We start from the raw sequence: 12647 nt of genomic DNA, 5'->3' as shown, positions 1-12647 counted from the left end.
CTGTTTGGAGTAAGAAATATTTTCACCAAGTTATGCTTATAAAAATTTAGTTGAAGTATGTTCTGGTTCACTGCTGAAGCACCATGGAATGGAAGCAGGTACATTTTAATTATTTGCAGTGATGTTACAGGCACAAAATATAGCCAATCCTATGAACAATAAACCCACTTGTCTATTCACCCTTGGTCTTTAAGAATTTCAGAGCTTTTAAAGACAACCTGAAATTATCGCACCAAAGACACATCACCAAATAAAGTTTCAGTTCAAACTCAAAGCTGACTAGTAAGCTAGTTTGTTTTTTCTGATGCAACATCTGTCCTGCTGCCCACATTGGGGTTGGGGAACAGGGGGAGACACTGGCAACATGGTCATAGTTACACTTCCGAACATTTTCTCAAATAGCTTTCTTGAAAAAAGCTGCTGCCTTCACAGAGATTTTACACACCTGGCATGCTCTGCTGAAGCAGATCAAACCCATCTTTCTCTTTTCTTCCTGTGCAGTAACTGTTTCCCATCTCAAAGCTTTCAAGATTTCCAAACGTTCCCATTCTGATGACATTAAATTCAATACACATCTTCCTCATCCCCACTACAGAGAGAAAGACACAGAAAAGCTACTGGGAGGTGGGACAATGACAATAGACAATACGACTACCCAAACAGTTTAACACTAATTAAAGTCAAGTCTCTACTTATTTTATGCTAGCTATACTTGGTAGCTACTTTCAGGCATATCACTATTTCACAATTAATAAAAAGCAATTTACCTCTAATGACAGACTTCCCATGAGTGTGGTTGCTACAAAGTAGTTAAACTGTTCTAAAGTCAGTGGTGGTTTGCTTCTGTGTAATGTTACAGAAATAAGACCATCCCCTGAGATCCAAGTCTGCAATCTGGAGCAGAGAGAGAAAAAACCCGAACAATCTAAGCAGGAGTTTCTCAAAATCCAGTGAAGTAGTTAAACTACCAAACCCCTGGCTCCCCTCCACCTCCAACCCGAAATCCTACCCTGGAGTCAAGAATCAAGGAGAGGATTATCACTACTGGCATATTTACCAGAGTTATACTTTTGCCTAAATATTTTAATTTCTGAGGATTTTTTTTTTTATAAAATACCAGCCAGCTTTTCTGTATATGACTTTGGCAATGTGTCTACACAGCACTTTGAAGCCAAATGAGAACTTTTTCTTACTGAACTTCAAGCTGGCCAAAGACTCGCTAATTCCAGTCAGAAGCCATGCAGGCAGCTAGTGCAGGCACCATGTTCCACCTAGTAAGCCAGCCAAATAACTTTTCTGAAGGCAGGTTACATCACTTCTAGATTCAGACTCAAAATATAGGTGGAAAAAATGATATGCCTGCCTGCCTCTAAAAAGATGCAGTCACTGGGATAGTGTTGCGTTAAAAGTTACTGTCACGTAGGAGTCTGAGCAGTGGCTGGGGGGGAAACCCTCCCGTTGAGTCATGAGGTTCAGACAGGACCCCTTTGCTTTCTAAACTCCTTCTCAGAGAGGAGTCTAGGTGCGGCTAAGCCCAGTCTTAGTCTCAGACTTGGTCAATGGTTTATTTTCTAAGGACGGTATAGGTAGCCACCCATCAGAGTCAATGTTTGCCTGTCAGAGCCCTCTCAGGGCTTTCACTGAAACAGCTTTGCAAAGTTGATTAAGGCATTAAAGTAATTTGACAACATTATAAGTCTGGTCGCGTTCAGTGTACTGAACTTTCACGATTACGGATTCACAAATAACACAATGCACCCCCAGTCTAGTCGTGTTGCATGAACTACCATGGCCACACTTAAAGAGTCTGGTCACGTTCAGTGAGAACTATCATGGCTAGATTAATGAAGAGTGCAGTTTATTAAAGCAACAGACACACAGGTTCTTTGGGATTACCGGTGATAAATTCACTGTCTGCAAAGCATGTGCAAATACCAGGAGTATGAGTAACGCTGCCAGCTACAAATGTGTTAAAAGATGATAAAGCGACTCTATAGAGATTTCTAAGTTTCCTGGGGAGGCACTTGGTATAACCAAGTGTTCGAATCTTACCCAAAGCGATCCTGATGCGGGGGAAAAGAGGCTCAGCCCGTTGACTGATCCCAGAGGTCAAAGTGGTGTGCGATGGTGTCTTCCCTAACATTCTCTCTCTCTTAGGCTTTTTAATACTGTTTTTTACCTTCCAGGTGGAGCTTGAGTGACTCTAGTCATGCATACCTTTGTTAGGATTGGTATAAAATTTTCTCGCTTCTCTTTTAAAGGTATAAACTAGGAAAATTCAAAGCGCAAGCTCAGTGAGGGGTGGTCGCACCTTGGAGGTGGGTAGCTTTTGGGATGGAGGTGTGTTTTGGTATTATAACGATGTTATAATGAGCAAAGTTCACCGAAAGGACAGCATTTTGTCAAAAACATGACATACTGTTGGCCCAGGGTAGCAAATATGCAGCTTATCAGTTCCGTGGTACCTTCAAGTTCCCATATTATCACAGGAGCCTGGCCACGGTGTCTCCACACCGCTCCACCCTCCGGGCAGTTCCTCTTAGAGCCAACACACTAGGTTCCCCGGTGTTGCTGACATCTAAGGTTGCAGGCCTAGGGAACTTCCGTGAAATGGATTCCTTGCATGTCAGCCGCACTCCACCCGGGAAGCTTCTTCAATGCTGTGCCTTACCTAAAAGTGTGAATATAACTTTAATTTCTAAGTCACCTCCAGCAATTATTCCACAGATAGTCACCTCAATAAAAAGCCAAATTCTCACCAATATATGAAAAAGCAGCTCCTATAATTTCAACACTAAGCCTCTATTTTCTATAATAGTCTGAGTGACACATTGTCTTAATTGACATGCTTGAGCTTATACTAAAGTATAAAACAAAAAAACAGTCCAGATGATAGTCTAAAAAAATAGTCCAGATTTTTATCTTTTTTTTTTAAAGAAGAGTGGGAAAGCCAGTCTGACTGGTAAAACTACAGCTCATCTTACTTCTAGATAAAACTCTGCCTTGTAGAGCAGCTTTCAATTCACTGTGGAGCTGCAAATTCATAAAGCAAACAGGCTTTCCCCATGTTCCAGTTCCCCAACACAATAGCTCTAGTCCCCACAAATTTCTGGGGCAATCCCATATGGAGCTTTTTGGACCCTAGTGATACAAGGCATGAGCTGAAGGATGAAGGAATCTCCCAGGTGATGGAGAGAATTTGGCATAAACAGACAGCGTGCAAGTAGGAAATAAAATGTTTTTGCTTCCCAAAACTTATTGCAGGGAATTCCCGTGCTTAAGTAAGGAATAATATAAGCTTCAGAGAGCTGTTTTGTAGTTACTAGAAGTAATTGGATCAGAAGACAAGGACAATACGTGATGGTGAGGTGAACAGAATTCTTCTTGTGGGGTTTTGGATAAGCACATTTTATGGAAGCAAAACCCTTCACTAGTGACCTAGAACAAGCCAAGGCAATGACACGAGACTGTGCGCTGTCTCCTGCACAAAGAAACACATCTCAGAAAAGTTCAATAGAAGTGAGTAAAGCACGACCTAAACTGTCTTCATATCTCTCCCTTCTTTATGAAGCAGATTGCTGAGAACCTTGAGCCCATCTGCATAACTAGTAAACAGAATAAAACCTGCGCTGCTAAAAGAAATAATATTCCACCAAATTCTAAAATATTTTCTGACAGAGCTTCCAGACAGAATTATGTCATAGTATCAGAGTTCAGTAAAGGTTACAAAGTACTGTCTGCTTCTCAAGAAAACAGGATACATAAAGTGGCTTTTTCTAGACATCAAAAGCACTAAATTGTACTTTCATGACACTTTAAGGGGCAAGACCAAGTACTGCTTGTGTTGCACCTCCAAGAGTTCAATATTTGGGGAAACTGATGAGAACTACAGCAAAATAAAGAAATATCTAGTGGACAAGGTGATTTCTTTTTTAATCAGAAGATTCCAAAAAGCACTTAGGAGTGCTTTTAGAATTTCTTAATCTTGAGTAATCGACCTAACAGCCCAGTGAAGGTCCTCTGATAGGCAGAGATCAGCTGCAAAGGACCACTGTAGCCATAACAGTATGTGTGCGGTACAACCATGATTTTAGAATGAGATGCTGTATACACAGAATTAAACTATACTTCTGCATGCACTGACAGAAGCGTGGGCTTCCCCTCCACTAACTAATTTGTGCAAAATTGGGACTTACCTTGTCTCTGCTAGCATAGCAGCAGGCATTGGATAGAAGGATTAACTGTGTGCTCCAGAAACATGCTTTATCCAAGCCATTCGCAAATCCTACAGAAAAGGAGTACTCCAGGAAGTGAGAATTTTATCATCACTATAAAGTTCTTCCACAGGTAAATTTCAACTCCTTCTCAAGGCTTTCATCTCTTTATACAGATTCCAGTTCAAAAAGTGCTAATTCTCCACTCCTGTTAAACTAGTATACCTCTACCGGTTTCAGTGCACTTGTATGCACACTTAAAGTCTTACTGGTCCATGCATCACAGCCATCAAACATAGAGTAATCTGTACATTAGATGCTTTCTTCTGCTGCCCTTGCTAAGCAGCTGATCTGAAAGGACCAAATTAATGAAAAATAATGATTAGTTTTAAACCTGAATCCTAGACTTCACAGACCTCCTTAAATTAAGCACAAACAGTTGCCACATTTGAGGCCCTTTTATTAACTACATTTTTCTGTTCTCTTCTTTAGATAGCTTCTTGAGATCACAGAACAGCACTATTCATAGCAGAAAAAAGGATCTAAAATAAGGCCATACATTTAGTATTTTCAGGTAAGCTCTGATGAAAACTCAAACAACTATCAGAAACCAATTTGAAAGAAACTGATTCAATGTTAAAGTAACCTGCTTTGATGAATTCTTTTGTTTGTATGTTTGTTTTGCTTTTTAAATTTCAAATGAGTCTCAATTCATGGGAGATCTAAAAGTCAAACAAGAAAGGAACCAAAATATGTCTCCTTTTTTAAAAAAAATTATTCCTTCGAACACTCTTCATTGTCTTTTCATAATTAGAATAAAACTCCTTAAAGGCAATGTAACAGTGGCAACAGAGGTAGAGGCAGAATTCAAAATCAGGTATATGATTTATGTCTCATTCAAATAGCAGCAGCAGAGTGAAGAATAAGAAAAAACCTGTACCAAGAGATGAAAATACTGTAACAGAGGGATATATTCATAAATCAGTAAGTTACAGTAGCATATTCTAACTCTAGTGTAGACTAGGCTGTTCAAATTAAAAAGATATAGATTTAAAATGCAATAAAAAACAACAACAAAAATCAATAATTATACATTTTAATTCAAATGGTCATCACAGCAGTGCCACAGAAATCAATCATATTTACCCAGGCCCTGCATATAATAATCCCCCTGATCCCTATATAATTGCCAGCTTCATCTTTTGAATTATCAACAGCTCTCATAGCTTATTGCTTCATACTTTCTTAATAAGCACCTGCAATCAATAATCTTACCACTGAGTAAGCAACAACCAGCCAGCCAAACACAGGGTGTAAATGTTTCAGAAGTGATCATTACAGGGATATGAATGACAAGGTTACTGTGCAAATGGGATAGGCATGTAGTAAAGTCATAATTTGGATCTGCTTACTGGAACATGTAGATGTTTTGCCATGGCAAAATGGTGTTTCTGCGGAGGGGAATATTTACCCTTGAAAATGAAACCTCAAATCCTCCTGAGGGGTGTTTTTTCTGAGATGGCAATCACCATCACCAGACTTTTGTATCTCACCATCAGCACAAAACATTCAGCATGTCTGCAGCCTACTTATTTCATCTGAAAATGCAGCTGCTCACTGCTTCACACAAACTCTGTAATGATTGATAACATGGATTTACATGCAAATTTGAGAATTAGTGTCACTTTGCTGACAATGATTTAAATACTAATGGTATAACAAGGCCCCCCAATCTTTTCTACTGCTACTTACTCATTAAATACCAACACAGAAAATATCGACCTATGCTTGAGAATTATTTGTTAAGTTTGACAAACAAAACAAAGAAAACCTGGTCCAGTTTCCCACAAATTAAATAGAGCTTTGAACGGAGCCAAATTTTCCAAAGTGTTCAATACTCACATTGGACACATCTCCAAAGGAGCTCAACTCTTATTTAGCCAACAAACTGAATGTGACAGGTTTTCAAAATGTCCTGCTGAAATAAGTGGTCATTTTCTTTCATTCTCCATAGGGACTGCAGGCACTGGGCTCTTAAAAATCCATCTGCCTATTTAAGCATATGGATGAATTCCACCAGGAAATACTCAGCACTTTTGAAAATGTACCTACGTACCTGCTTATTTAAATGTCTAAATGGATGGTAGGCCTTTTTTGTTTGTTTTGTTATCCAGTCTGAAGACTCCTTAGGAAAGTGTGTGAATTGTGATGAGTCACGGTGGCAAAATGCTTTCCATTTGGATGCAACATCAGAAGTAATATAATGATCTCATTAAACTTGGTCTTTCTCACCATATACTTAAATCCGTTGTTCTTTGGTGATTACAGTGCATAGGAAGATGAAAATCCTGACAATTATTCAAATACACAAGAGACGTGAAAAAAATTATATTTATCCACATTTGTAATGTTATTTTTGAACTCACAAAAGCCCTGTGGTAAAGCCAGAGTTTGATCAACAGGAATACATGACGGAAACTGATTTGGACAGTACTATTAAAATAGAAACAGAGTTTTACCTTCATTATGTTAACTATCAGCTAACATTTGTCTTTGTTGACAGGTGTTTTATTTAACCATTTTATATTGATCAATTTTTTTATATGTTATTGATTTTTAATCTTGGCTTCTAGGATATTTGAAATAAAAGCATAAGGCATATTCATTTTGCAATGAAAACTAAACTAAACTATATGCAAGAAGAAAATGTAAGAAAATAACCATCCACAGTGGCCTATTCTTCAAGAGACCCATCAGTGCCAAGGCTCCAAAAGATCACTTATTTCCTGTCAATCCTTTGCAGATAAAACAGGGTTCAGTGCCTATTTACTTTATTTCGTTTTTTTTTTTTTTTTTTCTCTCTGAGGATTCATTCCCAAAAATCTATTTTTTATTGAGTTTTGCCATGTTTTTCTTTAAGCAGTTAATGACTAGTGAGCTCTCCCTATGAGGAACATGCTGAAACTGAATATCCAGAAGTCCTGCAAAGTACCCAGCCTTCTAAATTAGCTACAAAAATTCATTGCTCATGTTTTGACATGCACGTCACCACAATACCCCATATAAAGAGCTTTAAACAAGACTGCCGGTGAGCCATAAGATGAGATGATGATGATAAGAAGCTGATGATTAAACAGCATACTCTTAAGGGACTGCTTCTGCCACTTTTAATTATCTTGTTGTCTGTCTTAGAGCTTTATACTATTACCCATCACAGCAGCACCATTTAAGCACTACAGTCCCTCAGTACTCCCAGCAAAGTCTTCAGCGCATTACCTGGGCCATCTGGCACTTCTCTTTTTTTAAGGGAGAAAACTGCATTGTAACTGATTTTGCACGTTATTTCCCATTGATTTGCTTCTGTTGGTAGGACAATGAGGTACAGGAGAGTAAAAAGTTTATTAAAATAATTTCATATACTTCAGTGAATTGCTTGGGGATTGAAGTGTCGCATAGTATGTGAACACGGACATGAGGGTATGGCCTGCAAATAGGTTCTGTTAGCAATATAAAAGAGTTGGTTCGTGCCTTTAAGAGTGCTTCCGAAGGAGGGGACTGTGTGTCTGTAGCTAGTGCAGGAGTAGCCTCCAGGCCCCCTGCTTTTCAGGCATACCGTTCATCTCCCCCTTCTGACATTTGCATTATTTATGGCCAACTGCACTAAAAAGCCTTACCTTTTGAAAAACAATAGCATGAACATTCACTATCTATTGTACTAAAGTACTATTGGCTTTCCAGTCCTCCCCCTTGCTTTTCACCATCCAAGCAGCTATTGACAGAGAAACTCTGTCAAATTACTCTGACCTTTTTATTCACTGCTCCTAAGTGATGCCAACAAACCTTCTCATGTTCCTCACTCCCTCACTGATTTCCCTGCTTCAGAAAACTGGGAGCATCCTACAGCTTCACAGGACTTCAAATCTGCCATTGTGCTCCAGGCAGGGACTACCAAGAATGCTGTCAAGAAAGGTCAAAGACATGGTTCTGTTCTGGAGACTCTCAGGGCTTGATCCAAAGCTTACAAGTATTGCAGGGAGTCTTTTTACTTCCTTTGAGAGAGTTTAGATATTTCTCATGCCACACATGACTAGAAAAGCTTCTGCTGATGACAACAGGCCACAACAGAACCAACAACCATGGACTGGCTGAAAATTAATCTCAAAGCAGTTAATAACATAAGCTCTCCCTTACCATCCTTATAAGTACAGTCTGGGACACTTGGACTCAAAGTTAGATCCTCTAAGACTTCTGCTACAATGTTACCCTTTTGATGACCCATCAAAAGGGTAAGAAGTGCCTCGGGTTAGCAGCAATATCCAGTGTAAATGTATATACAATTTTTTCACTGCTTGAGTATCTTCATATACTCAACAGTTGGCTTTTTGAGGTAAGCATGCAAACAGATAGCACAGGTGCTCCATAGCTTGCAATAGGGAATTTAAATACATTTGAACAGAAAGATTGAAAATAAATAATAAATATGCTATTTGGTTAGCAATCCGTAGCCACCAATTCATAATTTAATAAGAAAGAAACTAATTGTTAACTTTGAAATTACCTCAGCTATTTTCCAAAGAAACTGACAGCTTCACAGTTGATGTATTAAAATAAGAGTCATTATTTATTGTAAACAAATTTCCGTTTACATACCCCCACAGCTCTTTAATTTCAAGAAGGATGGTGCATCTTTTTGTGTGTCTGCTGGACAACCTTCAGCTCTGCATTAGCTAATTAATTCAAAGGAGGGAGCATGTATTTTTCACAGAATTGTCAGTATAACTAATATTGTTTATATCCACCCATCAATAATACAGGGAAAAGATCTTTGAGTTCCTAGGGACGCTTGCTCACTTTAACCCTATGTTAATCCTTAGAGGATTAAGAAAGCAATGATAATACGTGGCATCATTGGTAACAAGAGCACCTGTGTAGTGTAGGCATGCAGGTAATAAAATGTGGTTTCAGAAACAGAAGCAGAGAAAGCACATGCGTATAAGATAGGGGAAGGAAAGACTGTGCAAATCCACATAAGGAGGACATGGGACAAAGGTAGATAGCTTTTATTTAAAATACGGGGGCTGAGATGCTGTGTTGTCAAGCAATAGAAAAAGTATTGATGAAGATTTGAAAAAAGAGGAAGAAGTGCTATAAGTAAATAAAACTGTTGCCTGTTTTATAAAATAACTCCTAAAACACACGAAGTATGTTTAGAGGGGAGACATTGTTTTATTCTGCGCAGGGTGCAAGGTGGAATATTTCCACAAATCAAGCACACCTACTGTAATTCTCTTCAATATTTATACATGAAAGTTAACACACCACACCTATCTAATACATAATCATTAGATTGACTAAGCATCCTCTTCTTCCATTGGTCTGTATTTTCTCCACTTCGATTTAAAGCTACAGTGTGATTTTAATTCACTGCGCATGCTCACAAGGAGTGGAGGGTAGTCCTTTCATCCCTCAATTGGGTTGGTGGTCACAATCTCCCCCTGTCGTCTTTACCTTTCCCCTAGTTACTGTGATTCCCGTTGTTTTCATGGTTGTTGTGGCTTCCCTTCATCTTTACGACTTTCCCTGTAGGAGGATGCTCCTATTATTGGTTCTTGAAGTGTTACAGCTTTGCATTCTTTGAGAAGAAACATATGCTTGTTAGTGAAGTATGCAGTGCCAGTACCCTCTTACCTGGCCTGAGCATTATCTATTACCTTGAAGATTCTACAATTCTCATATTCACATATGCTAGTTTCTACTCCTAACTGTGATCCCTTCTTAGCTACTAATAACTCCTACACTATTTCTATTTTAATCCAATATATATACATATATATGGTTTAAGGTGACAAAACCACTGAAAGTGCATCACTTGTTGATTTATGGAAGGACACAGTTTCTTTAGTCTGTGGTGACCACTTTTCTTACTTTGGAAGAATTCTTCATAAACTTGAAAAGATTGCTTCAACAGGTCTTTTCTGAAAGCATGCCACAGGACTTTGCAAGAAAGCATGCAAACCAAGACAGAAAGGTTGAACAGCAGAAAGAAGAACGAGGAGAAAGAGAGCAGCCCAGAGCTGAAAGCTACTCTCTGCTTGCACAGTGATATTACCTCTCTGCATTGTTAGAATAGCCTAAATAGCGGACAACATGATTCCTGAGGAAGTCAGAATACTGCAATGAAAAGCACAATGCCTTGATTCAGTGAAAAACAGGACTGATGCTAAACTGAAGTTAACATTTCAAACATTAAAAAGCTTTAAATGCCTACCTTTAACCTTCCAAATGTGCACTTGCACAAGTTACTGAGCTGTATGTCTGGAATACTGTCATGTGAAGCACACTATATCCCAACAAATGGACATGACTGAATTTTATACAGATAAAATGGTAGTGTACAGCAGAGTCTGCAAACATTTTTCCTCTTCCAAAAGTTCTAGCTATGAGTGCATGGTTTTTTAATTTCTTTTATATAAGGCAGCTAAGAAGGGGGTTTTCAAATTATAGCAATATTTTCACAACGAAAATGTTCATTGCCTCATCTTTTTTGAACATTAAAACTCCTCCATTCAGGTTGGATGGAATTGTATACAATGCTCTTCATTTCTTTCTAAACTTCTAGTTCTTGTGGGCCCCCTTTCAACACTGGATATGGATGAGGATACAGATGGGGAAAAAAAGAGATAGAAGCACAACAGAAGAACTACTCCTCCAATGTATCAACTCAGTATAAAGTTGCATTTTCCCTTTTTATTAAATTTTATTAAGGAAAAAATGAAATTAAAAATTTCCATTGAAATAAAAAATTTCCTGTCTTTATCCAGTTCCGACACTTCCATAACAGAACACGATTGGAAGTTTGCAAAAGAAAGAATCCCATTTCCTGGTGTCTTCTCACAAATACTTTCCACTCAATCAAGGAGCAGAATGTTATTGTCCAGTACAAATGGACCAACCCATCTGATTTGCATAAAGACTTAAATTTCAAAGCTCACTTAGAGATATGGACACCCAATTCCCATCAATTAATAAGATTTAAGCATCCATTTCCCTTAAGCAGGTTTGAAAGCACAGCTGAAAATTCTGAATCATGGGTACTGTTTGTGTATTTCATTTTAAGCACATAATTAAATTTCACCTCCAGCATTCCAGGGAATCCTCTATATGTTTTCATATCTCAGAGACTTTAATGTTTTCTGTATATCTGATACCTGCTTAAAATATTTGAGTACTTAAATTCATTACAACTAGAATATGCCATGTAAAATCTTAGTCTATTGACTCTTCCTGTGTGGATTTCTACCATACAGTAAGTAAAATGTTATTCTCTATGAAAATCATGCTTGAAAACAAACACATGCAAAAAGCAGCACTGTGAAAACAACCCAGAATTTTCCTCCCAAGCCCACAGAATGATTATTGTGTATCAATTACAATCTTCATAGATGCATCTGCAGGAATCTACCTGCAATACGTTCTAAGAATATAAAAGATCAAAATAACTGTCATCAAGCTGCAGTACTGTTGACAGTTTCTCTTGTCTTTCAGCATGTCTTTTTAAATAACATTTAAAAATGTGTTTGCTTTTTTTTCAGTTGGAAACAATATGCTTCTGGAATCTCAGTTTCACAGGCCAGCTGTAAAGGAAGCTCATTTACGAGATCAGCAGCATAGACTTCCAAACACACTCCAGTAAGGGTTTCTTTCACCTTGGTGAGGCACTGCTTCCCTCAAGTGGACTCACCTGATTTCTATGGGGATATTAATCAAGGGAGGTGCTGCTTATACTGAATACAGGCATTACAGGCATTGTGATTTCAGCCTTCTAAAAACAAAGAAAGAAAACAAAAAATCCCCAAACAAACAAACAAACAACCTCTAAATGTAAGCTGTTCCAGTCCTGAGTCAGCTCACATTTTGATGGATGGCTGAAGAGCAACATTTAAAGCAGCTGTTTAACTTAAAATGTAATTTCTCTTTGCCACATTCCTTTATTCATCTCATGTATTATTTCAAACTCACTCACACCTGCTTATGCCACTGAAGTCAGCACAGACAGACCAGGACAGTGTCTCTCTTAGGGAACAGTTAGATCCTTTATTCCCACTATACTTTTTCTAGTCCTGCTGAAAACGTTGTGTTGTGATCTACTCCATTCCACACTATTACAGTGCAAACTCTGATGTCTTATAACATGACAACTGGCAGCAGTTTGGTAATTTCTGTTATTCTTTCTCAAATCTCCAGCTCCTAAAGTCCTGCAATTATGTGTGGATGAAGCTCAAAACTATGAGCCCTTAGCTGCACAAAAGTCAGAGGACTGACAAAATAATTACAAGATCCTGTAAAAGCCAATCTCATTGCCTAAAATTTAACAGTTTTTACTGGGTTCATGTGGCAAGATTTTGGTAGCAGAAGGGGGCTGCAAGGGTGGCT

Source organism: Ciconia boyciana, chromosome 5 (assembly GCF_034638445.1).
Source record: "Ciconia boyciana chromosome 5, ASM3463844v1, whole genome shotgun sequence".
NCBI classification, from domain to species: domain Eukaryota; kingdom Metazoa; phylum Chordata; class Aves; order Ciconiiformes; family Ciconiidae; genus Ciconia; species Ciconia boyciana.
The sequence above is the reverse complement of the archived record's forward strand: the minus strand, read 5'-3'. Positions refer to the sequence as shown.